The 25139-nt window shown below is 51.4% G+C and overlaps 1 protein-coding gene and 1 pseudogene across 1 annotated transcript in view; both read right to left on the bottom strand.

Moving 5' to 3' along the window:
• LOC135174134 (gastrula zinc finger protein XlCGF17.1-like) overlaps positions 1 to 25139 on the bottom strand; it is an 872006-nt gene that overhangs the window by 384212 nt on the left and 462655 nt on the right. The gene's annotated exons all lie outside the window — the stretch shown is intronic.
• LOC135174113 (olfactory receptor 14J1-like) lies at positions 897 to 24542 on the bottom strand (annotated as a pseudogene).

Below are 25139 nucleotides of genomic sequence, written 5' to 3'. Positions count from 1 at the left end.
ATAGGCTGGGGACTGAGTGGCTGGAGAGCAGCCAGGAGGAAAGGGACCTGGGGGTACTAATAGATAGTAAGCTGAAGATGAGCCAGCAGTGTGCCCAGGTGGCCAAGAAAGCCAATGGCATCCTGGCCTGCATCAGGAACAGTGTGGCCAGTAGGACAAGGGAGGTTATTCTTCCCCTGTACTCAGCACTGGTCAGGCCACACCTTGAGTACTGTGTCCAGTTCTGGGCCCCTCAATTCAAGAAAGATGTTGAGGTGCTGGAACATGTCCAGAGAAGGGCAACAAAGCTAATGAGGGGCCTGGAGCACAAATCCTATGAGGAGAGGCTGAGGGAGCTGGGCCTGTTTAGCCTGCAAAAGAGGAGGCTCAGGGGTGATCTTATTACTGTCTACAACTACCTGAAGGGGCATTGTAGCCAGGTGGGGGGTGGCCTCTTCTCCCAGGCAACCAGCAATACAAGGGGACACAGTCTCAAGTTGTGCCAGGGGAAGTATAGGCTGGATATTAGGAAGAAGTTCTTCCCAGAGAGAGTGATTTCCCATTGGAATGGGCTGGCCAGGGAGGTGGTGGAGGCACCGTCCCTGGGGGTCTTCAAGAAAAGACTGGATGAGGCACTTAGTGCCATGGTCTAGTTGATTGGTTAGGGCTGGGTGATAGGTTGGCCTGGATGATCTTGGAGGTCTCTTCCAACCTGGTTGATTCTATGATTCTGTGATTCTATGATTCTAGCAAGAGGCGTACTCCACCAAGATTGGTTACAGTCACAGGGTACAGGGTTACTTGTAAGGCATAGGTAGGTCAGCATACCATAACAACCTAGGGGTCAGCCCTCCAGGCCACCTACTCCAGCCCCCTTGGCTCTCTAACTCTGCCCACTGCAGCTCTGTCTGGGGTGCTCACTTGTTCACAGTTTGGTTTCCTGGGCTAGCAGAGTCCCAAGCACGTTTCTCAGCACAGTTGCTCATGTTTATCATTTCTGTGTCCTCTGCTAACAAGAATTCTCCAACAAGAGGGTTCACTGCTGGAGGCACCACTGAGTACAGAACTGACACAACCAGGTTCTAGGATGGGGAGGTGATGGAGGGGGGCTTCAGGTAGGCAAAGAAGCCAGTGCTGAGAAACAGGGAGAGCACAGCCAGGTGAGGGAGGCAGGTGGCAAAGGCTTTGTGGCGTCCCTGCTGAGAGGGCATCCTCAGCACTGCCCTGAAGATCTGCACATAGGACACCACAATGAACACAAAGCAGACAGAGGCTAAACAAACACTGACCACAATGAGCCAAACTTCCCTGAGGTAGGCTGTGGAGCAGGAGAGCTTGAGGATCTGGGGGATCTCACAGAAGAACTGGTGCACAGCATTGCCCTGGCAGAGGGGCAGGGAAAAAGTGTTGGCTGTGTGCAGCAGAGCATAGAGAAAGCCACAGGCCCAGGCAGCTGCTGCCATGTGGGCACAAGCTCTGCTGCCCAGGAGGGTGCCATAGTGCAGGGGTCTGCAGATGGCAACGTAGCGGTCGTAGGCCATGATGGTGAGGAGAGAAAACTCTGCAGAAAGCAGAAGGAAAAAGGAAAAAAACTGAGCAGCACATCCTGTGTGGGAGATGACCCTGGAGTGCCTCAGGGAATTGACCATGGACTTGGGCACAATGGTGGAGATAGCAGCCATGTCGAGGAGGGTGAGGTTGAGGAGGAAGAAGTACATGGGGGTGTGCAGGTGGTGGTGCCAGGCGATGGTGGTGATGATGAGGCTGTTGCCCAGGAGGGCAGCCAGGTAGGTGGCCAGGAAGAGGCAGAAGTGCAGGAGCTGCAGCTGCTGTGTGCCTGTGAATGGCAGGAGGAGGAAGTGGCTGATGGAGCTGCTGTTGGACATCACTTCCTTATAGGCAGAGGAGACTACAGAAAGAGGAGAAGATGTGACACCAGTCAGGATATAATTCATTCAGACAATTCCATGGCTGTTTCCCATAAAATTCCCTTCAAATTCCTTCTCTTTCATTCTGCACTCCCAGCATCCCCTGCAGTCATCCTGGCAGAAGGCAGCCATTGTGTCCTATGGCAGCTGGTGTAGCTGCGAAGGTCTGCTCTGGAGTATGTCCTCCTTTTCCTTCTCCCTTCTACAAAAGAGAGATCCCAGAGGCTGTCTCATGTGGCAGCTTTACAAGCTCCAGCAACTGCAAATCCCTTTGTCCTGCAGCAGAGACTCAACATATCCAGGGCTGGGAAGGTTTCTCTTCTTTCAGCTCCCAGACCTGGCCACCTTGAAGCTCTCTCTGCCTTCCTCATCTCCCTGATACTCCCTGGCAGTGCCCTCAGCCCTGCTGTGCTGAGCAGAGGAGCTTCTCCTGGAGAGAGCTGTCTCTTTTCAGTGCTGCCTGCTTGCCAGCAGCTCCCTCCAGCTCAGGAGCCTGCCCCAGATCAGCAGCAGAGGACCAGCCAAGGCATTTTAAGGTCCCCTCTGGTGGCTTTGGTGCCTTGCCCATGAACCTCAGAGACTGAGAAGCTGAAGAAACCTCTGCAGAATTCAAAGTCAGAGTCAAACTCTGAACTTCCTTGGACTGTTAATGTGTCCCAGGGAGGGACACTGCAGAAGTGCCCCCAGGGCCTGCTTAGAGCAGCAGGAGGCAGTGGATGCAGGGGAAGAATCCCTGGAGGCACTGAAGCACCTGCAGGGGCTGGACAGAGCAGAGAGCTGGAGGCAGAGCTGACAGCTCAGGACAGCAGCTAAAGGTGGCTCTGAGGCTGAGCAAACCTGGAGGGGTTTCATGAGTGCAAAGGACCAAGCCCTGACCAGCCCCTGGCAAAGGAGATCCTGTGCCTCACCTGTGCCTCTGGCCTCTGCTGGAGGCAGTGGGGAGTGAGGGTGAGCAGTGAGCAGGGCAGGACATTCTGGGGCACTCTGTGGCCTCCCCAAGAAGAAGCAAGCAGGAAAGCAGCTGCAGAGCCTCAGCAGAAGCTTCTGCTGGTAGCATCTCTGCGTCAGACACAGCTTGTGCTGAGCAGATGCTGCAGAGTCTGTTCCTTGGCAGCAGCCTGGGGCAGGCTCTGCTCTGCTTTGCTTGCCCAGAGGCAACTCCTGCTGGAGAGTGATGAAATGTTCCCTTGCAAAGCATTCTGAGCAGATGCTTCTCAGAACAAAAACCTCTCCAAGTAGCTGCAGAGCTCTTGGCAAGCAGCAGAGGCAAAGTTGTGGCTCAGCAGGGTTTGAATGAGCCCCACGGAGTGTTTGGGGCTGAGTCCATGCTCCTCAGGTGCTGTCAGCACAATCCTCTCCAGCAGTGCAAATCAGAAGCAAACTCCAAAGTGCCTTGAAGCATTGATTGGCCCCACTGAGGGTCGTTACTGACAAAGCCTCCCAGGTTCTCCTTAGAGCTGCTCATTGAGGCCATGAGTGCAGGAGACAAAGGCAGAGTGCAGAGCAGAAACCCTTGGGCTTGGTTTATGGAGCAGAAAGGCCAAGCCCTGACCACAGCCCTTTGTCGTGGAGGGCCTGTAGGTCCAAAAATAGGCTTATTTATGCCTTGCCCTTCCAGGACATGTTTTTCTGTGTAAACCAGAGGTAAACAGATAATGAGCACAAATGGGGACAACAGACCTGGTGCCACGGAGTCTGGCCTGCCTAGGGTCTGTGTTGTATAAGCTGTTTGCAAACAGGTTGTGTAAGCCCCACACACCTAGCTCATGCTTCCCTGGTGTCAGCCCATGTGATCACCATATTTGGAGAAAGTCCAGGTAAGTGCCATTTGCCTATTACGATAAGGTTTGGCTGACTGCCAACCTGATTGGTCATTCTAGTGGCCAAGGGACCATTAATCTCGGCCCACAGTCAATAAATAGAGGTGCTCAGACCCTCATGCTCAGGCCCCCAGCTCGGAATCCCCCTGCGTAGCTCAGACTCCGTACATGGATTGCCTGCTTGTGTACTGAGTTGCAGAGCTCACTTAAGCCTGCCTGTACATATGTGGAGCTCAAAGTCTCCCAGGAGCCCTGCACACCTTGCATGCTGCTGCCTATCCTTGCCTGGTAAGCGCCACTGCCGCCAAGTTACCAGGAGGCAGACTCTGGATTGTCTGCACACGATTGGCCTGCCAGCCACGTGAGAACTGTGCTGAGACAGCACAGCATCCTTCTCCTGCACCTAAGGGCCTGCCTAAGAATCCCTGGACAGAGCACCCAGAAGAAGCCAGCAGCACAAAGGCAGAGATTGCATCCTTTGCCAGGAGAACCAAGTCACAGACTGTCATTTCCCCAGAAGCTGGGAAGATTCATCCTTTCCCCTCAAGCCAGGAGGATTCCAGCCTCAAAGTCCATGCAGAGATCCCCTGAAGTTTGGACACTGGCACAGGCTGTGACGTAGCCCCGGAGGGTGATTATTGATTAATAAGAGTTGTGAGTAAAAGCTTTAATGCCTCTGTAATATCTGTGGTCTCTGCCACAGAGCAGAATCAGTTTCCAGCCCACTCTGCTGGGCAAATAGCAAATAGACCCCAAACAGTATTTGCCACGGGGAAAACTCCTCTCTCTGTCCATGGTTTGAATGTTTGCTGGTTATGAACAAGTCACTGCAGATATTTATCCCAGAATGTTTTCATAACCCTGTAGAACATTTCAATATTAACATACAGTGGTTGGGGGTGGCAGAGTCCAGAACATTGAGTTTAATAAATATCTATTTTATAGAACATTATCTCACCCCAATTGATTTCTCCCCTCCACGACAGTGTCATAGAGAGTGTTCTGTGACATCATCAGGACTGCTGAGTGATGCCATAGAAGTGATTATGTACCTATATGACAGGACTCTATAACTACCTAGAAGGGATTATGTGATGTCATGGACAGGTCTGTTTGATGGCTCAGAGGGGATGGTGTGTCATCCTAAAGAGGGCTGAGTGACATCATAGAGAGGATTTTGTGGCAACATGGAGAGGTCTGTGTTAAGTCACAGAAGGCATTGTGTGACATCATAGGAAAGGCTGTGTGACATAAGAGAGGGCTGTATGACATCACAGAAGCTATTCTGAGACGTCATAGAGAGGGCTGAGTGACATCATAATGAGGGCTGTGTGACACCTTGGAGAGTATTTTGTGCCATCTTAGAGAGGGCACTCTCAGATCATAGAGGACTTAGTGTGACACCATAGAGAGGCCTGGGTGACATCACAGACAGGGCTGTGTGCTGTCACAGAGGTGATTCTGTAACTGTATGGAGATGACTGTTTGACGTCATTGTGGGGATTGTGTGACATCATAAAGAGGGATGTATCACAGTATCACAGTATCACCAAGGTTGGAAGAGACCTCACAGATCATCAAGTCCAACCCTTTACCACAGTGCCCAAGGCTAGACCATGGCACCAAGTGCCACATCCAACCTTGCCTTGAACTGCCCCAGGGACGACGACTCCACCACCTCCCCAGGCAGCCCATTCCAGTGCCCAATGACTCTCTCAGTGAAGAACTTTCTCCTCCCCTCGAGCCGAAATTTCCCCTGGCGCAGCCTGAGGCTGTGTCCTCTTGTTCTGGAGCTGGCCACCTGAGAGAAGAGAGCAACCTCCTCCTGGCCACAACCACCCTTCAGGTAGTTGTAAACAGCAATAAGGTCACCCCTGAGCCTCCTCTTCTCCAGGCTAAACAACCCCAGCTCCCTAAGCCTCTCCTCGTAGGGCTTGTGCTCGAGGCCTCTCACCAGCCTCGTTGCCCTTCTCTGGACACGCTCAAGCATCTCAGTGTCCTTCCTAAACTGGGGGGCCCAGAACTGAACGCAGTACTCGAGGTGTGGTCTGACCAGTGCAGAGTACAGGGGCAGAATGACCTCCCTGCTCCTGCTGACCACACCATTCCTGATGCAGGCCAGGATGCCACTGGCTCTCTTGGCCACCTGGGCACACTGCTGGCTCATGTTCAGGTGGGTATCAATCAGTACCCTCAGATCCCTCTCTGTCTGGCTGCTCTCCAGCCACTCCGACCCCAGCCTGTATCTCTGCATGGGGTTGTTGTGGCCAAAGTGCAGCACCCTGCACTTGGAGCTATTGAACCCCATCCCATTGGCCTCTGCCCATCTGTCCAGGCGGTCAAGGTCCCGCTGCAGAGCCCTTCTGCCCTCCAACTCATGCACATCTGCCCCCAGCTTAGTGTCATCTGCAAACTTGCTGATGACTGACTCCATGCCCTCATTCAGATCATCTATGAAGATGTTAAAGAGGATGGGGCCCAGCACTGATCCCTGAGGGACACCACTAGTGACTGGCCGCCAGCTGGATGTGGCACCATTCACCACCACTCTCTGGGTCCGGCCCTCCAGCCAGTTCCTAACCCAGCACAGAGGGTTACCATCCAAGCCGCGGGCTGACAGCTTAGCCAGCAGTTTGCTGTGGGGGACAGTGTCAAAGGCCTTGCTAAAGTCCAGATAGACCACATCCACAGGCCTCCCCACATCCACCAAGCGGGTCACCTGATCATAGAAGGAGATCAGGTTAGAAAGGCAGGATCTGCCCTTCCTAAACCCATGCTGGCTGGACCTGAGATCTTTGCTATCCCTCAGGTGCGCAGTTATTGGCCCCAAGAGAACCTGCTCCATCAGTTTCCCTGGCACTGAGGTCAGGCTGACGGGTCTGTAGTTCCCAGGTTCCTCCATCCGACCCTTTTTGTGGATGTGTGACATCATAGAGAGTATTTTGTGACATCTTAGAGAGGGCACTGAGATATCCTAGAGGAGTTTGGGTGACATCATAGAGAGGGCTGTGTGCTGTCACAGAGGCAATTCTGTACCTTTACAGAGAGGACTGCTTCACATCATAGTGGGGATTGTGTGGCGTCATAGAGAGGTCTGTGTGACATCCCAGAATGCATTCTGTGATGTCATAGAGAGAGCACTGTGCCATCATGGAGGATTTTGCATAACATCATAGAGAGGGCTCTGTGATGTCATAGAGAGGCCTGTGTGACATCACAGAAGGCATTCTGGGAGGTCAAAGAGAGGGCTGTGTGACATGATAGAAGGCACTCAGTGACATCATAGAGAGGTCTGCATGACATGGCAGAAGGCATTCTGTGATGTCACAGAGAGGGCTGTCATGTCATGGAGCACATTCTGTGACACAAGAGAGAGGACTGTGGGATATCATGGAGAGAATTTTTGACATCTTACAGAGGGCTCTGTGGCATCCTAGAGGAGTTTGTGTGACATCATAGAGAGGGCTGTGTGATGTCACAGAAGCATTTCAGGTCAGAGTGGGGATTGTGTGACATCATAAAGTGGTTCTGGGAGATGACAGAGAGAATTCTGTGACATCACAGATAGCTCTGTGTGACATGACAGAAGGCATTCAGTGATGTCATAGAGAAGGATTTGTGATGCAATAGAAGGCATTCTGTGACATCATAGAGAGGCTGAGGCAGCTGAGGTGGTTGGATGGCTTGAGGAGGCTGAGGTGGCTAAGGAGGCTGAGACAAACGGCAGGTGAGCAGCAGGTGAGGGAGGACGGAAGGAGCAGGCAAGCTCCTTATTCACCTGTTCACCCCCTTTTATAGCACAGTGCCCAAGGCTCAGGGTCTCATTGGCCACACAATCACCCAATCACCTCTGGCAGTCACCCAAACATACCCATAAAAGGCAGGCCCCACAGGCTGCTCTCCTCCAAACATGGGGGGCGCAGACGCCTTGCACGCAACAGGGGCATGGGCCTTATGGAACCCCTCTCATGTGACCAGACTAAACCAGACTGGGATGTCTGGGTTTCTTTTGTGCTGTTTTCCCGCCTCTGGCTGCAATGCAGACAGGCAGGTAAACATGTCTGGACAGGACAGGACATGCTCAAGCTCATTTTGTGACCCCTGGGACTCTCCACCACAAGGACTATGGCACAGACCCTGCCAGGCTCCTGAGGATGGACAAGGAGGCAATGAGGCCAATACAGCCTGGGCTACAATGCAGCACAAACTAGATTCCCTGGATGCTCCTGGGACTCACTGGATCCCTTCCAATTGGGACATGGATACTCTGAGCCTCTCCCAGTACACACTGTGCTCCTTCCCAGGAATCGCTGGACCCTTGGCACCATCCCAGGGCACTCTGGGACATTTCCTAGTACAAATCAGACCTCCTGATCACCCCCAAGTCTAGACCAGGCCACACACCAGTACAGACTGCTTTGGTTTTCCCTTTCTCAGTTCAGGCCTGGCTCTCTACCACTGCTAATTGCTATTGTAGCCCAATCCCAGTGCCCCTCTCAGCACAGCCTGGCCTCTCTCCGAGTGCAAACTGGATCCTCAGACACCTTCCCCATACTCACTTGGCCCAGTCCCATTACAAACTGGATGCCCTGATCCGCTCCCAATGCACCTTGAGCCTCTCACACTCTCTCTAGCCAGTGTCCCCAAGCCCTATATGCCTAACCACTGCTCCTCCCCTGACCTCAGGCCCCTGCTCTACCCAAAAGGAGCTGAGCCCATTCCTCACCTCACCCCTTCAACCTCAGCCCCTCCCTAAACCATCCCTGCCCCTAATTCTACCTCCATTGCTCATCCTGGCCCCAGCCTTTACCCTTTGCATTGACCACTTGGCCTTAGCTGCAGCACTCAGCCCAGCCCCAACCCAATCCCTGCTCCTCACAGCTGGCCCTCACCTGAACCCTGCCCAGCACCATCAAGAGGACACCACAGTCTCTCCTCAGCCTTGGCCTGAGCCCCAGCACTCAAAGGCATCTCTGAGCCTTCAGCCTTCCCATGGGCACCTCAGCCTCAAACCTCCTTCCTGTGCTCTCAACTCTCATCTGTAACCCATTTCCACCCCTGACTGATTCTGCTTGGCCTCTGGCACAGGGCAAGGGCCATGAGCTGCAGAAGCAGTCACATGGCCTTGAAGGAGGAGGTCTGGAGGAGGAAGATCTGCCAGGATGGACTTTCAAGGCTCTCTCTAAGAAGCTGAAGGCTCAGGGAGTGCTGTGCTCCTGCCTCAAGGCTGCTTTGACCTGCTGGAGCTTTGTTTGGCTGTGGACAGAGAAGGAAGCCTTTAGGAAGTGCATCTTGGAAGGTTCAGGCTGGGGCTGAGGACAGAAATGTCACTCAAAGGACAAAGCTGTGGTGCAAGAGGGGAGCCAGGAGTGTGGGCAGCCCATGTCTGGCTGTGTGCCAAGGCAACTCCAGCAAGGGTGGAGAGCCCTGAGGGCAGGTGTGGAACTGTCAGGGTGAATGCTGGCTGGGGAAGGAAGGGCAAGAGGTGCAGGCATGGGGCAGCACAGGACAGGCTGCAGTGGGCATGGCCAAGGGCTCTGGCCAGGCTGAAAGTCCCAAGAGGATTGAGGTCTTTGTGCCCTTGGCTCTGGCAGTTGCTTCTGCTCCCATGGCTGGGGAGATGAAACTTTGTCTTGAGGCTCTCAGCATCTGCCTTGGCAAGGCCTGAGGGTCAGGGCTTGGCCTTTCTGCTTCACAAACCAAGCCCAGGCTTTTCTGGCCTGCACTTTGCCTTTGCCTCTCTGCACTCATGGCCTCCAAGGAGCTGCTCTAACAAGTCCCTGGGGAGGCTTTCTCAGGAACAACCCTCAGTGGGGCCCATCAGATCTTCAAGGTTCTTTGAGTTTTTCTTCTGCCTTAGACTTCTTGAGAGGTCTCTTCAGTCTCCTGGCAGCTCCTCCAGTTCATGCATTGAGCCACAGGTGCCCTCAGGAGCTGTTTTTCTCTCTGCAGTTACCTTCAAGCTGTCAAAAGACAGCAAACACAGCTAGTGCTCATGGCAAAGGGAAGTATTTGATTATCTCTCAGATGAGAGGAGAGTGAAAGCAGCACCCAGCAAGTGAGAATGTTGCAGGCTGTCTACTCAGGAGGTCTGGCCTGGCAGGAGAAGCTGTCCCTTGAGGGCTGACATTGAATGGACAACTTCACTGCCCACCCTCCCAACCTCCCCATGCCTCTCACTGCCCACCTGGCGCTTCCCTCCCTGCTCCTTGCATCAGACTTCTGCACTGCTCTCTGCAGCTGGAGCTCACAGCTGCATGGTGTCACACAGCCTTCTCTACAGAGTCACATCACCTCTCTGGGATGTCAAAAACCCTCTCAATGGTGTCTCACATCGCCTTCTATGATGTCACAAAGCCACTGTGACTCTGTCGCTCAGCCCACTCTGTGCTGGCTCACACTCTATATTGCCACATAAGTGTCTTTGTGAAGTCTCACATCCTGCTCTGTGATGTGACAATCCTGCAACCTGCTCTGTGGTTCTGTGTAACCCTCTCTATGATGTCACACATCCTGTTCTGTGATGTCACAGAGCTGTTATGAAGGGAAATTAATTAATGTGAGATTATATTTTTCCAAAATCAATACCTTTTGTTAATGTTGATGTTCAGAGCTCTTCCAGCCCCACCAGTAATGTTAATAATGATCAGTTCTTCACACAACCATGGAAGCATTTCACAGATCAGAGCTGGATCTGCCAATAACCAGCACAATAGAGAAACAGTTCCTGGATGCCTCAGGTTCTGGGAATTCAGCCAAGAGTTATCTCTCTACCAAGAACATGGCAGACAGCCAAAGTGCTTCTTCTCCTCAAGCTGTCCAGGTTCCATCTGGTTGTAATTCTGCACCCAGGACAAATCCACAGGCAGCAGTTTCGAACTTTATACCAATGTCAAACTCACAGGCAGCAGTTCAGACCCTCAGATATTCAGATCCACTAGAAGAAACTTCTACCACCTTTCTGGCTCCAGCAAAGGCACAGGCTACGATGAAATACTTGAGAAAGAGTGATCCCAGAGACAATTTAGGGGAGGGGACCTCTGGTACACAAGAGGAAGAAGAGGAGAAATGCAGCCTTAGAGACTCAGTCCATTTACCTAGGTCTCAAAACATCTATGAAAAGAGCTATGTGAGATGGCTGCCATGAAGGAGGATGCCTACGAGCTGTTAAAGAGTGCTCTTGGAAAAGGTCTGTTTCTGTGGTGGAGGGCCACATAGGCCCAAATGGCCTTGTTTACAAGTCTGTACTTGCCTGGACATGTTGTCCCCCCAAAAGGTGTTTTTCCTATCTAAACCAGGGGAAAACAAATTAAGTGGACAAAGGAGCACAACAAGCCTGACGCCTTCAAGTCTGCCCTGCCTGCTTGCAAGGTTGAGGTAAACATGTTGTATAAGCTCATGTGCTTAGGGTGTGGGTCCACCTGAGCCTTCTCCGTATTTGGGGGTACCGGACCCGTGGATTTCACCTTATTTGGCATGCTTCGGCTTTCTGCCAGATGCTTATTGGACAGTATTGTGGCCAAAGGACCATCAATCTCAGCCCACATCTCATAAATAGGGCAATTCAGTGCTCCTGCCACCCTCCTCCACCCACCGCTCCTAGCCTCTTCGCCACCAGGGGCCAGTACCGCTGCATGGTTCCATCCCATATGTGCTAGTTTGAAGCAAGCTAGAATGCTTTGGTAAAAGAACTAGATAACGGGCAGTGAAATGAAAACAATTGTGTCTCCTTCTCTCACAGTCATGCTGAGAACTCTGGGAATAAGAAGTAAAACATTCTCCATTTTGTCTTTTCATTCTGCCTTTGCCTTCAGACCTAGTCACATCTCATTAACCCTGCTGCCACTAACCTTGCTCCCTAACCTCTTGGCTGCACCTCTTCTTCTTTCTGAGAACTGGGGTAAGGTTGAGAGGGCAAGGGGGGGTGTTGGGGTGGTTTGAGAGCCCCTCCTGGGGACTCAGGTTTCTGGGAGGGGAGTTGTGCTTCTGTATTGTTTATCCTTTGTATATTTCTGTATACAACTGTATATATTGTAAATAACTGCTTGTATATTTGCTGCTTGTAAATAAATAGCTTAATTTATATTCCCAGAGGCCATCTGAGTTAGCTGGAGCAAATACAAAAGTGTGTGTGGGGGGGGGGGGGGTAAGAGCCCAAACCATTACACCATAGTACTTTGCACCGATCCAGTGGGACAACTGAACAAGGTGCTCCCAGCTGGCTGCCGCTCCAACTCACTGTTCCCAGACCAATCGTGCTTGTGGAGCCTCCTCAGACAGCATGCCCCAATATCTGAGCTGAACTGTTCAGGTCCACGAGGATCAGCAGCGTGGCTTTCGCTACACGTATTCAGGGCCACAGAGACTGTGACTCCAACTACTGAGTAACTGAACAATCTCGATTTGAACAGCTTAGAAATTTCAGTGACTTTACCAGTGGCACCTTTTGCCACAAGACTCTCTATCCAAACCTTTCCAAACCTCTACCAAATTCCTGATTCCTGCTGTAAATAGACATTCTGTAAAGTAATTTCACAACCGCATACAAAGAACTTGTGTAGGTTAACTGAATATGTTTGGGGAGGGAATTCTCTTTGTATATAATATTAAATTATTTAAAAACCTTTCAGAATTCGGCCTCATATTTTACCCCCTAAACTCAAACAAACCCCTTCACAACATTATGGTGCAGAAAGATGAGACAGGGTATGCAACGCTTGATTTACTTTACAGAATGGCACCTATTGCTGACTCAAAGGATCTAACACAGGTTATGCAAGATTTAATTAGTCTGGAACAAATTATCGAAAAATTAGCTGATAATGTAATCAAATTAGGTGCAGGACTGCAAGGCGCAGATAAAATTAAATCTACAATAGTGGCCACTTGCATAGTACGTTCACACTCTACATTTAAAACATTGAGAGAAACCATAGAAAGTTTAGAGGGGAAGGTTAGATATGTGGAGGGAGAGTCAGAAAAATTGGAATTACAGAACAAAAAATTAGAAGCCCAAAATCAGAGGCTACACGAACTGTTGACACTGCAAATCAGAGAGAATGGCGCTGACATCGAGAACATGAAATTGCTCACGATTGGAAGAGCACCAGAATCATTCGCCGATCCTGCTGTCCCATCTGAAAATCCAAAACTGTGTTTCTCTGAAGAGACGCAGAGTGAAAGGGAGGAACTATTCGAACCCCAATCCCTTATACCCACATTTCATGACCTGCCATTGCAATTGAGAGAGGAAGACCCCGACTTAGCAGACTTTAAATCAACAGCAGCAGAGAAGCTGCTGGGCGAGTTCATATTGCTTCTGTCCAAGACACCCCTGCAACCATCGCCGCCATTACCAAGAGGGACATCCTCCAGCTCCAGCGTACCCAAGCTGGCACCCCAATCAGAATGACTCCGGCGTGATCGAGAGCAGCCCCAGAAGAGAGCGACCCAGTTTAGGTCTGAAGGAAATTTGCCAAACTGCAGTGACACAAAATGTGGCTCCGAAGAGGAATATGTCAGAGAAAAGTCCCTGCAAGTTCACCCCGTTTTTAAACATGAATTCGTTGAAGGGAAAAAGGGGGCAGGGCCACGACAACCAGAGTCTGGCCCTACTCGGGGACAAAGCTCCACGAGTTATGGGAAATGTTCACGCGCAGGTCCCATGAATCGGTCACAGACTATGTTTGCCGTGTGGTAGATGCGGGGGTGGATTCCATAATTTTAAGCTGCGATGAGGTAAAGGGATATTCTTGGGGTCTGGAGGTATTCCTAGGTGTGGGTCCCAAGGGGGATTATGCGTTAAGTTCCAGATTTTTTTTTTCTGGGTGGGATCTCTGGACCCTATTGATAGGCAAGAACCCACAGAGATCCACGTAACAAATTTCTCTGAGTTAATGGACGCAATTAAAAAGCTCATGTGTGTACAGGCTATACACAATAAGGGGACCCACCCGTGTCCTTTGGATGCGCCGATTGATCTGCAAAGGCTTAAACTATTAGTCAGGGGTCTCCCAGCAGCCCTGAAAGATATGTGTGATGTGAAACAGGAGCAGATAGAGCGGGCAATCGACCTGGATAATTACACTGGGGATATCCCACCTCACCACATCACATGGGAAGCGTTATTAGAGGAGTTATCCATGAAGAGACAAGACCTGGGTTATTCTACTCCAGCACTCTCATCAAGGTCCTCCCACAACAAGCAGCACACGGGGTCTAGAGGCAGCCACGTGGCCACCCCATGCGGCAAGAAGCCGGAAGGGCACTACACCAGAGGGTCCCCAAATACATTCCCTGGAAGCCCCAAAGGTAGCCCACAAGCCAAGCCCACGAACCAGCCCACACGGCAGCCCACAGCCAAGCTGACGTTTCACAGGGAAGCCCAGAGGGCAGAATTCCTATTATGGGCAGAATACCTACCAAAGGCAGAGCACACAATACAGGATAAAACCCCACGATCAGCCAAAAAGGGGCTGGGAAGAATATGCAAAAAAATCCAATGTTGACCACCTTAGTAGGAGATTTGACAAGGTGGAGAGAGTAACAGACCACATATACAAATACATCTTTGATAGAGATGAGGCAGAAGGGAACCGTAGCAGGAGTCCCAGAGCTGCCTCCCCTAACAAGCCCAATCACCCGTTCACTTCTGGTCAGCAAGGTGCTGTGAGCAAGCAAAAAAACTAGAGGCAGCAGTGAGTGCTCCAGGCCTCATTCATCGCTTTATTATGCCTGCCAAAAAGTCTGATAATCGAGAACATTTTATATGATCCCCACGGACCAGACAGGACTGCCGTGAAGTACTTAATAGACACAGGTGCACAAATCACTGTGCTCAATGTGCAACTGGTGAAATGCCTGAGAATCCTGCCATCCAGGAAAAAGGGTAAAGATAATGGTGTCACAGGTGAGCCTGACACCTGGCCACCTAGTCAAAACAAGGCTGTGACTACCAGGGTGACAAGGCAAAGCACCATAGTGGAAGTGCCCTAGGCTCTTACCAGTAGAATATCCTCAGGTTTTGATGTCCTAGCTGGCAAGAGATGGCATCTTCCAGATGGCAGACTGTGGAGCTTTGGCTCTTTTATGGGTGAGGGCAAAGGGAGCGAAATCAGGCTCATGTTTGCACTTGCAAACTGCTCCTCCACTGCCAAAATCACATATCACTTGCGTTGCACAATACCTCCTACCAGCGCAGCCAGGCAGGCATTACTGAAAGTGATACTGACCTGGAGAAAAGGAAAATCATTACCAGAACTCATTCCCCATACAATTCACCTGTCTGGCCAGTCTGCAAGCCAGATGGGCAGGTGGAGACTGACCATCAACTTCAGAAAACTCAATAATAACACCCCTCCTCTTACTGCAGCAGTTCCAAGTTTAACATCCACAGTGTCAGCAATCCAAGCAGCTTCCCACTCCTGGATGGCAACTATGGATGTGAAGGACATGTTTTTCATGGTACCACTGAGAGAGGAGGACAAGCCTCAATTCGCCTTCACCCTGGCAAGGTATTCAATACACTTTCAACAGCCTCCCACAGGGGTACAAACACAGTGCCACCATAGCATACAATACATTATCAGCCTTGCTAAACACTATTCAAATTCCCAAGGATGTCAGTGTTTATCACTACATCGATGATGTCTTGGTGGGAGGAAATGATAGAGAACAGGTTGCCTAAGTAGCTGGGACCATTTGGATATTATTTGACTGACCAAGGGCTCACCATCCCAAGGGATAAGTGCCAAGGCCCAAGCCAGGAGGTTAAATTCCTAGGATCCTGGTGGGTGGCAGGCGCAGTGCCAGTGCCAGGGGATACCTTAGAGAATATTGAAAAGGGACAAATACCCAATAACAAAAAAGAGCTGCAACAACTGTTGGGCACTTTGGGTTACTGGAGAAAATGCATCCCAGGTTTCTCTGTAATCGCCTGTCCCTTTATGATTTGCTTAAGAAGCACAAAGTCTGGGATTGGACTCCATGGCACTCTGAGAGGCTGAAAGTCCTTAAAGACGAACTGAAGGCATATCAGAGATATGCCCTAAGGGCTGAATGGTTTTTTTCAGAGCACGCCTCATACTGTGGAACATTCCAGAGGGGACCCAATGGCCCTAGTAGAGCCCTCTTATTTTCATCTACGGCATTCAGAGAGACCGAGGCACGGTACTTTCCCACTCAGAGTGGGAAAAGGGACTCCTTTCCCTAAATTGAGCTGTCAAGGAGGCAGAGAAACTCCACACTCCAGCAGTCCTGGCTCATTGGAGAGGTCCCAGGAGACTGGAAAGTGGCCAACGTGGTCCCCATCCACAAGAAGGGTCGGATGGAGGAACCTGGGAACTATAGACTAGTCAACCTGACCTCAGTGCCAGGGTAACTGATGGAGCAGGGTTATGTTAGGGGGTGATAAGAGCGCACCTGAGGATGGCAAAGAGCTCAGGTCCAACCAGCATGGGTTTAGGAAGGGCAGATCCTGCCTCTCCAACCTGATCTCCTTCTATGATCAGGTGACCCGCTTGGGTGGATGTGGGGAGGCCTGTGGATGTGGTCTATCTGGACTTCAGCAAGGCCTTGACACTGTCCCCCACAGCAAACTGCTGGCTAAGCTGGTCAGCCCACGGCTTGGATGGGAACACTCTATGCTGGGTTAGGAACTGGCTGGAGGGCTGGACCCCAGAGGAGTGGTGGTGAATGGTGCCACATCCAGCTGGCAGCTGTCACTAGTGGTATCCCTCAGGGATCAGTGCTGGGCCCCATCCTCTTTAACATCTTCATTAGATGATTCTGGATGAGGGCATGGAGTCAGTCATCAGCAAGTTTGCAGATGACACTAAGCTGCTGGGGCAGATGTGCATGAGTTGGAGGGCAGAAGGGCTCTGCAGCGGGACCTTGACCACCTGGACAGATGGGCAGAGTCCAATGGGATGGCTTCAATAGCTCCAAGTGCAGGGTGCTGCACTTTGGCCACAACAATCCCATGCAGAGATACAGGCTAGGGTCGGAGTGGCTGAAGAGCAGCCAGACAGAGAGGGATCAGGGGGTGCCGATTGATACCCACCTGAACATGAGCCAGCAGTGTGCCCAGGTGGCCAAGAGAGCCAATGGCATCCTGGCTTGCATCAGGAATGGTGTGGTCAGCAGGGGCAGGGAGGTCATTCTGCCCCTGTACTCTGCACTGGTTAGACCATACCTTGAGTACTGTGTCCAGTTCTGGGCCTCCCAGCTTAGGAGGGACATCGAGATGCTTGAGCGTGTCCAGAGAAGGGCGACGAGGCTGGTGAGAGGCCTCGAGCACAAGCCCTACGAGGAGAGGCTGAGGAAGCTGGGATTGGTTAGCCTGGAGAAGAGGAGGCTCAGGAGTGACCTTATTGCTGTCTACAACTACCTGAGGGGTGGTTGTGGCCAGGAGGAGGTTGCTCTCTTCTCTCAGGTGGCCAGCGCCAGAACGAGAGGACACAGCCTCAGGCTCCGCCAGGGGAGATTTAGGCTTGAGGTGAGGAGAAAGTTCTTCACTGAGAGAGTCATTGGACACTGGAATGGGCTGCCTGGGGAGGTGGTGGAGTCGCCGTCTCTGGGGCACTTCAAGGCAAGGTTGGACGTGGCACTTAGTGCCACGGTCTAGCCTTGAGCTCTGTGGTAAAGGGTTGGACTTGATGATCTGTGAGGTCTCTTCCAACCTTGGTGATACTGTGATACTGTGTGATACTACACAAGACATCGTAGTGCAGGGCCCTTTCCCGCTGTTGAAAGCGATCCTTAAAGGATCTCCTCCACCAGAAGGGATTGCCCAGAAGGCTACCATAAGAAAGTGATATGCCTACCTAGAGTGAATCTCACAGCTCTTGCCATTAAGAGAAGGGCCTACAAAGGTATCCAAACTGCAACAGCCCATAAACCTTGACAAGGCACTGCTTGGCCAGCCTTATAAGCCTTCTCCTATGCAAGTGGCCCCAGAAACGACCACAGACTCGGATAAATCAGGAGTGTGGTTTACAGATGCATCCTCCCAGAGGGTGGGGTCCAAATGGAATTACAAAGGCGCACTCTTGGAGATTGGCACAGGCCAAACTATCACCGAGGAGGGTGATGGCAGTGCACAAGTGGGGGAACTCTGTGCCCTCAAGCTAGCATCTGTGCATGGAGCAGAAACCATCTACACTGATTCCTACTCCACATTCAAAGGCGCCACCGAGTGGATCTGCCAGTGGGAGGCGAATCAGTGGAAGGTTTCAAATGTAGAAGTGTGGAGGGCTACTGACTGGCAGAGGCTGTTGGAGATAAGCTGTTCCAGACCCCTCAAAGTGGGCTGGGTGAAAAGGCACTCCAAAAGGTAAACTCCGGCTGCAACATGGAATGAGCAGGTAGATTACCTGGCAAAGATAAACATGGTCAGTGATGAGAAAGATGACTGGTGGCGGCTAGCTGAATGGCTACACGTTAAAAGAGGCCATTCAGGAAAGGCAGACCTCTACTACGAGTGTAGATCCAGAGGATGGCCAATTTCTATAGCCACCTGTGAGGCAATCATCTCAGCCTGCCCACAGTGTAAACTTAGGCTCAAAGCCAATCACCCCAGCCTAGCCCCAGCTCAGCACATTAGAGAAGATGAGAAGCTATGGAACACATGGCAAATTGACTATGTGGGTCCATGCAAACCCTCACATGGAAAGAGATAATACTGGTGGGGGTGGAAGTAGTCTCAGGCTTGGTTATGGCTACTGCCACCAGTACTGCCACAGGTGCTCAAACCATTGAGGCTCTGAGGCAGTGGTTCAGTTTCTTGTCAATGCCTGAGTGTATCCAGAGCGGCAACGGGTCCCATTTTACATCATCATCCATGCAAGACTGGGCTAGGGGTGAGTGGGTTAGATGGGTATTCCATACTCCCTACTACCCCCAGGCTAATGGCATTGTGGAGAGGACGAATGCTCTAATAAAAGGCATATTAATATCTCAAAGGGTAATTGGGATAAACGCCTGCCCCACGCAGTTTTTACCGTGAACAAAAGGTGGGGCAACTACAGCAGCCCAAAAATCAAAGCATTGTGTCCTGCTGAGCCAGTGGAAAACATTAACCACCAGATGAATCCAAACAACACTCCCAGCATTCATTAAACAAGTTACAGGTGGGCCAACTAGTAATGGTAAATCTACCTTCAATCAGAGTCATGTCCATGGCCCTATCCAAACCAAGGAGGTTACATATGTGGGAAGCAACAGTCATAAATGGGAAAACTCACCGCATAAGCGCGCAGTGGATTGTCCCAGATTTCTGAAATTGCTCCCACAGATAGCAGTGAATTTGTTTTTCCCTGAAAATGCTTGAAATGTATAATAAAGTTATTTCGTTATCAGGGGGAGGGCACAGAAGCTGACCTACCTTAACCTTGTTCACAGTATGGTTATATACCTATGTTATTTATGTACACAGTCTGTATAATCTAATGTTCCAATGGTTATATGTATAATTGTTACATTTGTATGGTGTAAAATTTGCTTTATCCCTTGATTAATGGCCCATTGGCCAGAGGGTGGTATATGTGGTGGCCCAAATGGCCTTGTTTACAAGTCTATACTTGCCTGGACATGTTTTCCCTCCAAAAGGTGTTTTTCTATCTAAACCAGGGGAAAACAAATCAAGTGGACAAAGGAGCACAACAAGCCTGGCACCTTCAAGTCTGCCCTGCCTGCTTGCAAGGTTGAGGTAAACATGTTTTGTAAGCTCACGTGCTTAGGGTGTGGGTCCACCTGTGCCCTCTCCATATCTGGGGGTACTGGACCTGTGGACTCTACCTTATTTGGCATGTTTTGGCCTGCTGCCAGATGCTTATTGGACAGTATTGTGGCCAAAGGACCATCAATCTCGGCCCACATCTCTTAAACAGGGCAATTCAGTGTTCCTGCCACCCTCCTCCACCCACCGCTCCTCGCCTCTTCCTTGCCTGGGGCCACTACTGCTGTATGGTTCCAGCCGACGGTACACCTGTCCAGAGGAATGATCGACCAAGATGCTCCCAGCCAGTCACCGCTCCAGCTTGCCGTTCCCAGCCCCATCGTGCCTGTGGAGCCTTCTCAGACAGCGTGCCCCAATATGTGAGCTGAACTATTTAGATCCACGAGGATCAGCAGCGTGGCTCTCGCTACACATATTTGGGACCACAGAGACTGTGACTCCAACTAGTGAGTAACTGAACAATCTCAATTGGAGCAGCTAAGAAATTTCAGTGACTTTACCAGTGGCACTTTACGCCACAAGAGTCTCTATCCAAACCTTTCCAGACCTCTACCAAATTCCTTACTCCTGCTGTAAATACACATTCTGTAAAATAGTTTCACAACCGCATACAAAGAACTCGTGTGGGTTAACTGTATATAAGTTTGGGGGGAAATTCTCTTTGTATATAATATTAAATTGTTCAAAAACTTTCAAAATTTGGCCTCATATCTTACCCCAAAATGCAGACAAAACCTCTTCACAACACCATGATGGGAGCTGACATTTCTGTGGAGAGACTGAGGGACATGAGCTGCTTCAGCCTAGGGAAGTGGAGGCTCATGGCACTGCAGCAGTAGTGTGCACAAGGCTGAAGGGTGGGGTCAGAGGTGATGAAGCTCTTTTGGATAGTGGGAAGAGACCAAAACCTCCACACAGGCAGCTTGGAAAGTTCAGACTGAAGATGAAGACAGAGAAATGTCACTCAGAGAGCAGACCTGATAGAGATGAGGTCACTCAGTGGTCTCAAGGAATGGCCACTGAGAGCAGAGACACATCAGTGAAGGAATGTCAGGGTGAGAGCTGGGAGGGGGAGCAAGATGGGAGTCAGCAGCCTGAAGGGAAGAGCTGCAGGAATGGGACAGTGTAACAGAGGCTGCAGCAGGCATGGCCAAGGGAGCTGGCCAGGCTGAAAGCCCAGCAGGATCAAGGGCTCTGTCCCCTTGGCTCTGGCAGTTGCCACTGACACCAAGGCCTGGGAGGATAAACTTTTCTGGGAGTCTTTCAGGCTCTGCTGTTCCAAGGGCTGTGGTCAGGGCTTGGCCTTTCTGCTCCATAAACCAAGCCCAAGGGTTTCTGCCCTGCACTCTGCCTTTGTCTCCTGCACTCATGGCCTCAAAGAGCAGCTCTAAGGAGAACCTGGGAGGCTTTGTCAGTAACGACCCTCAGTGGGGCCAATCAATGCTTCAAGGCACTTTGGAGTTTGCTTCTGATTTGCACTTCTGCAGAGGCTTGTTCAGGCTGCTGGCAGCACCTGAGGAGCATGGACTCAGCCCCAAACACTCCACGGGGCTCATTCAAACCCTGATGAGCCACAGCTTAGTCTCTGCTGCTTGCCAAGAGCTCTGCAGCTACTTGGAGAGGGTTTTGTTCTGAGAAGCATCTGTTCACAATGCTTTGCAAGGGAACATTTCATCACTTCCCAGCAGGAGTTGCCTCTGGGCAAGCAAAGCAGAGCCTGCCCCAGGCTGCTGCCAATGAACAGACTCTGCAGCATCTGCTCAGCACAAGCTGTGTCTGGCACAGAGATGCTGCCAGCAGAAGCTTCTGCTGAGGCTCTGCAGCTGCTTTCCTGCTTGCTTCTTCTTGGGGAGGCCACAGAGTGTCCCAGAATGTCCTGCCCTGCTCACTGCTCACCCTCACTCCCCACTGCCTCCAGCAGAGGCCAGAGGCACAGGTGAGGCACAGGATCTCCTTTGCCAGGGGCTGGGGGTCAGGCCTTGGCCCTTTGCACTCATGAAACCCCTCCAGGTTTGCTCAGCCTCAGAGCCACCTTTAGCTGCTGTCCTGAGCTGTCAGCTCTGCCTCCAGCTCTCTGCTCTGTCCAGCCCCTGCAGGTGCTTCAGTGCCTCCAGGGATGCTTCCCCTGCATCCACTGCCTCCTGCTGCTCTAAGCAGGCCCTGGGGACACTTCTGCAGTGTCCCTCCCTGGGACACATTAACAGTCCAAGGAAGTTCAGAGTTTGACTCTGACTTTGAATTCTGCAGAGGTTTCTTCAGCTTCTCAGTCTCTGAGGTTCATGGGCAAGGCATCAAAGCTACCAGAGGAGTCCTTAAAATACCTTGGGCTGATCCTCTGCTGTTGAGCTGGGGCAGGCTGCTGGGCTGGAGGGAGCTACTGGCAATTGGGCAGCACTGCAGAGACAGCTCTGTCCAGGAGCAGCTTTTCTGAGCAGCACAGCAGGGCTGAGGGCACTGCCAGGGGATGTCAGGGAGATGAAGAAACCAGAGAGAGCTTCGAGGTGGCCAGGACTAGGAGGGTGACTGAGAGCTGAAAGAAGAGAAACCTTCACAGTCTGGACATGGAGAGTCTCTGCTGCAGAAGGGATTTGCAGTTGCTGGAGCTGGTAAAGCTGCCACATCCCACAGCCTCTGGGATCTCTTTCTTTTGGAGAGGGAGAGCAGGAGGAGATGATGAAGAGTAGAGCTTCCCTGCTGGACTGTCAGAGTCACAGACATGAGAGCTGCTCTCTGCTGGGATGAGTGCCAGGCTGGAAGCTGAGAGTGCACAAAGCTCCTCCAAAAGAAGAGAAGTAAATTTGAGGGGATTTTGTGAGAATTGCTCACGGAATTGTCTGAAGGAAATGTCCTAACTTGTGTAATGTCTTCTGCTCTGTCAACAGTCACCCATATCAAGAGGCAGCAGATGTCCAACAGCAGCTCCATCAGCCACTTCCTCCTCCTGCCATTCGCAGGCACACAGCAGCTGCAGCTCCTGCACTTCTGCCTCTTCCTGGCCACTGTTGCGGAGAGCAGGATTAATTCGTGGCCGAGTCGAGAATTTATCAAAAATAGATATTTTTTATTTTTACAAAAACCTGCCCCCACAACTATATATACAAAGATTAATTTCGTTTGATAAACAGGTTGAGTTGCATGAGAATTAATCTACAAGGATACCATCAATAATCTGACTATATATTTGAAGTCAGATTTTGGAAAAGGACTCAGCTATCAATTAATAGCGGTTTCTCACTAAATTAAGCTAAGCCAAATAACTCACTCAGGCTGGCTCGTGCGGTCTGTCTTCCTCCTCCAGCGGCTGCAGGAGTCGTTAAGGGTCGTTAAGGGTCGTTAGGCACACAATCCAGGCACAGGGGAGTGAGCGAGCTCAGGCAGACACATACGTCCAGGCACAGGCAAAATCCAAAGCGGGAACCCTAAAGGCGGGAAGACCCCCAATAGTTATAACCTTCGCTAGACAAAGGGCAGAGTTACCACACCTTAGGCGCGAAAGCGCACGGCCAATCCCAGCCTGGCTCCAGTGCGGGAACTCACGGGGCAGTCCCCGCCCCCTTCACGGCTGCAGGGCAGGCGAGGGGGGGGGGAAACCAGGCGGCTTTTCCCCTTTCCCCCCGAAGTCCGGGCAGGAGAGGAATTTAGGGGTACAGGACTCCAGGACATCCCACCCCGGTGGTAATGAGCATCTTTGTCTAGAACTTGAGTGACAGGTTATCCCCCTTCAATTTAGGAACCTATTAATATATATATATGGCTTAGCCTTTTCCATTTGCATCTAGGGCTTCCCAGGCACATAAGCCTCTGGGTTTACCCTGTGCCATTGGCACTACCCCTATAGGTTGGCCTTTTGTACTGGGGCAGGTGGTCAGTGACCACGTGACTCACCTAGGCAGCAGGTCTTTATTCTGGGGGCTTCTGTAGCTCTCCCTGTGACTGCTGACCATTAAAAGCTGCCGAGCCACCATTACATTAATTTAATGTTTTGCCTCCCGTGTGGGAGATGAGAAAGGGTTAACCTTTCTGTCTGGGGACGAGCTGCAGTTCCCAGCGGGAGGGCTGCCGCTTCTGGGCGAGCTGCTCCGGGAGCCACCGCTGGGCGTGCCGCTGCCGCTGGCCCTGGGCTTCTCGCGGCTGCCTCTGGATTTTGCAGCCGATTTCTGAAGGCACCGCACTAGATCCTTCAGCTGCCAGTCTGCCAGCTGCCTTAAAACAGTTTTTGGTACCCCTAAAGTCAGGGCTTGTCTATACCAGCTGTTCTTTTCTCTGGGTCTCCAGTCACTCTGTTGGTCTCTGCCCCTTCCCCTCGGGGAGAAGCCTGCAGGACCCGTCCCCGTGGGGGGGCAGTCCTGCACTGGCCGGACTTGCCTGCGCAGAGTCCTGGGATTTTCTGGGGGAGAAGCACGAAACTGTCTCTCCCCAGCCCCTTTTCCTTCAGGAGGACCCAAACCCAAACTGCAGCCCGTGGGCATTCAAGTCAGTTAACAGTTCAGCCCAAGTCATTACATGCTCTTTAGCATCATCATTCTCTGCATTTTTTCCAAGCACACATTCAATTTTCTCAACATTCTTCATTACTTGGATTTGCAGAGTTGCTGGCAAACCCTTCATAATAGGGTGCAGTCTCTCCGGGTCCACAGGGGCATAAAACGGGCAATCATAATGTCCCTTATCATAGATAGCCTGGACACAGGCAAGTCTGCGGAGAGCAGTGATGAGCTCAGAGGAGCTGGTGACTCTTAGTTCCGTCGGCTCCCCCCGGTAGGCTGGGCGGACGCTGCTTGCCCAGTAAGCTATCCGAGCGGTGAGGCGTGTGTCCCCTTGGGTTCACGTGTCAGGACACATCATCCCCCCGGTCTCCAGCAGCTTCCTGCGAGTCTAGAAGGAACCCAGGTCCCCACCGGCTCGGGACACTCGATACACATAGTCCAGCGATGAGTCCCCATGATCTCTCGCATATTTGACTTGTAAGTCACTGAGCTGTGCGTCTGTGAACTGCTTTTTGATAACGGTGGTCCCTGCACCGCCTTTTCTGCCCTTCACGGACTCAGTCCTTATTACCGGCAGCATGTGCTGCACCATGGCGCCCTCCTCACCGGAGCTCTCTTCTCACTAGCCACGGGGGAGTCCGGTCGGGACCTACGCTTTCTGTGTGCTTTGAGGCTTTCCTGCTGCACAGAGGCACATGCAGAGGAATTCTCTGAGTCTCTAGCAGAGTCTTTTTGTGCCTGGTTTCGGGAACTCCTCCTCCCCCGAAGAGCCCTCGGGGCATTCTCTGCCTTTCTCCCCGATTCCCGCGAATCACTCCATTCAAATTCAGACACGGAGACCGAAGAGGTAGTGTCTGCAGGCGTTACAAGCCTTTCTTTCATCCGGGCAGTCAGTGCCACGGTCAGGCTCTTTGTCTGTGCCAGCATGCTTTCCCAGATACTTTGGCTCTTAGCTTTTTCTGCTAATAAATCCTTTTCCAAGGCCTGAATTCTTTTTTCATAATTTTCAAATTCGGCCAGAGTCTGGGTCACGACTGACCCCAGAACAACAGAGAAATGCTCCATTGGAGACTCAGTAATCACAGGGTCTGAGCGCTCAGCTAATTTCTCCAGGATTTTCTCCGGATTTTTACAATTTTGCTGATCCCAAACTAAATCAAGTCCTGTGATTAGGCATCCCTTTTCATGT

The sequence above is a fragment of the Pogoniulus pusillus genome, unplaced genomic scaffold, assembly GCF_015220805.1.
Source record: "Pogoniulus pusillus isolate bPogPus1 unplaced genomic scaffold, bPogPus1.pri scaffold_47_arrow_ctg1, whole genome shotgun sequence".
NCBI classification, from domain to species: domain Eukaryota; kingdom Metazoa; phylum Chordata; class Aves; order Piciformes; family Lybiidae; genus Pogoniulus; species Pogoniulus pusillus.
Note: the sequence above shows the minus strand (reverse complement) of the source record. Positions and strands in the feature narration are given on the sequence as shown.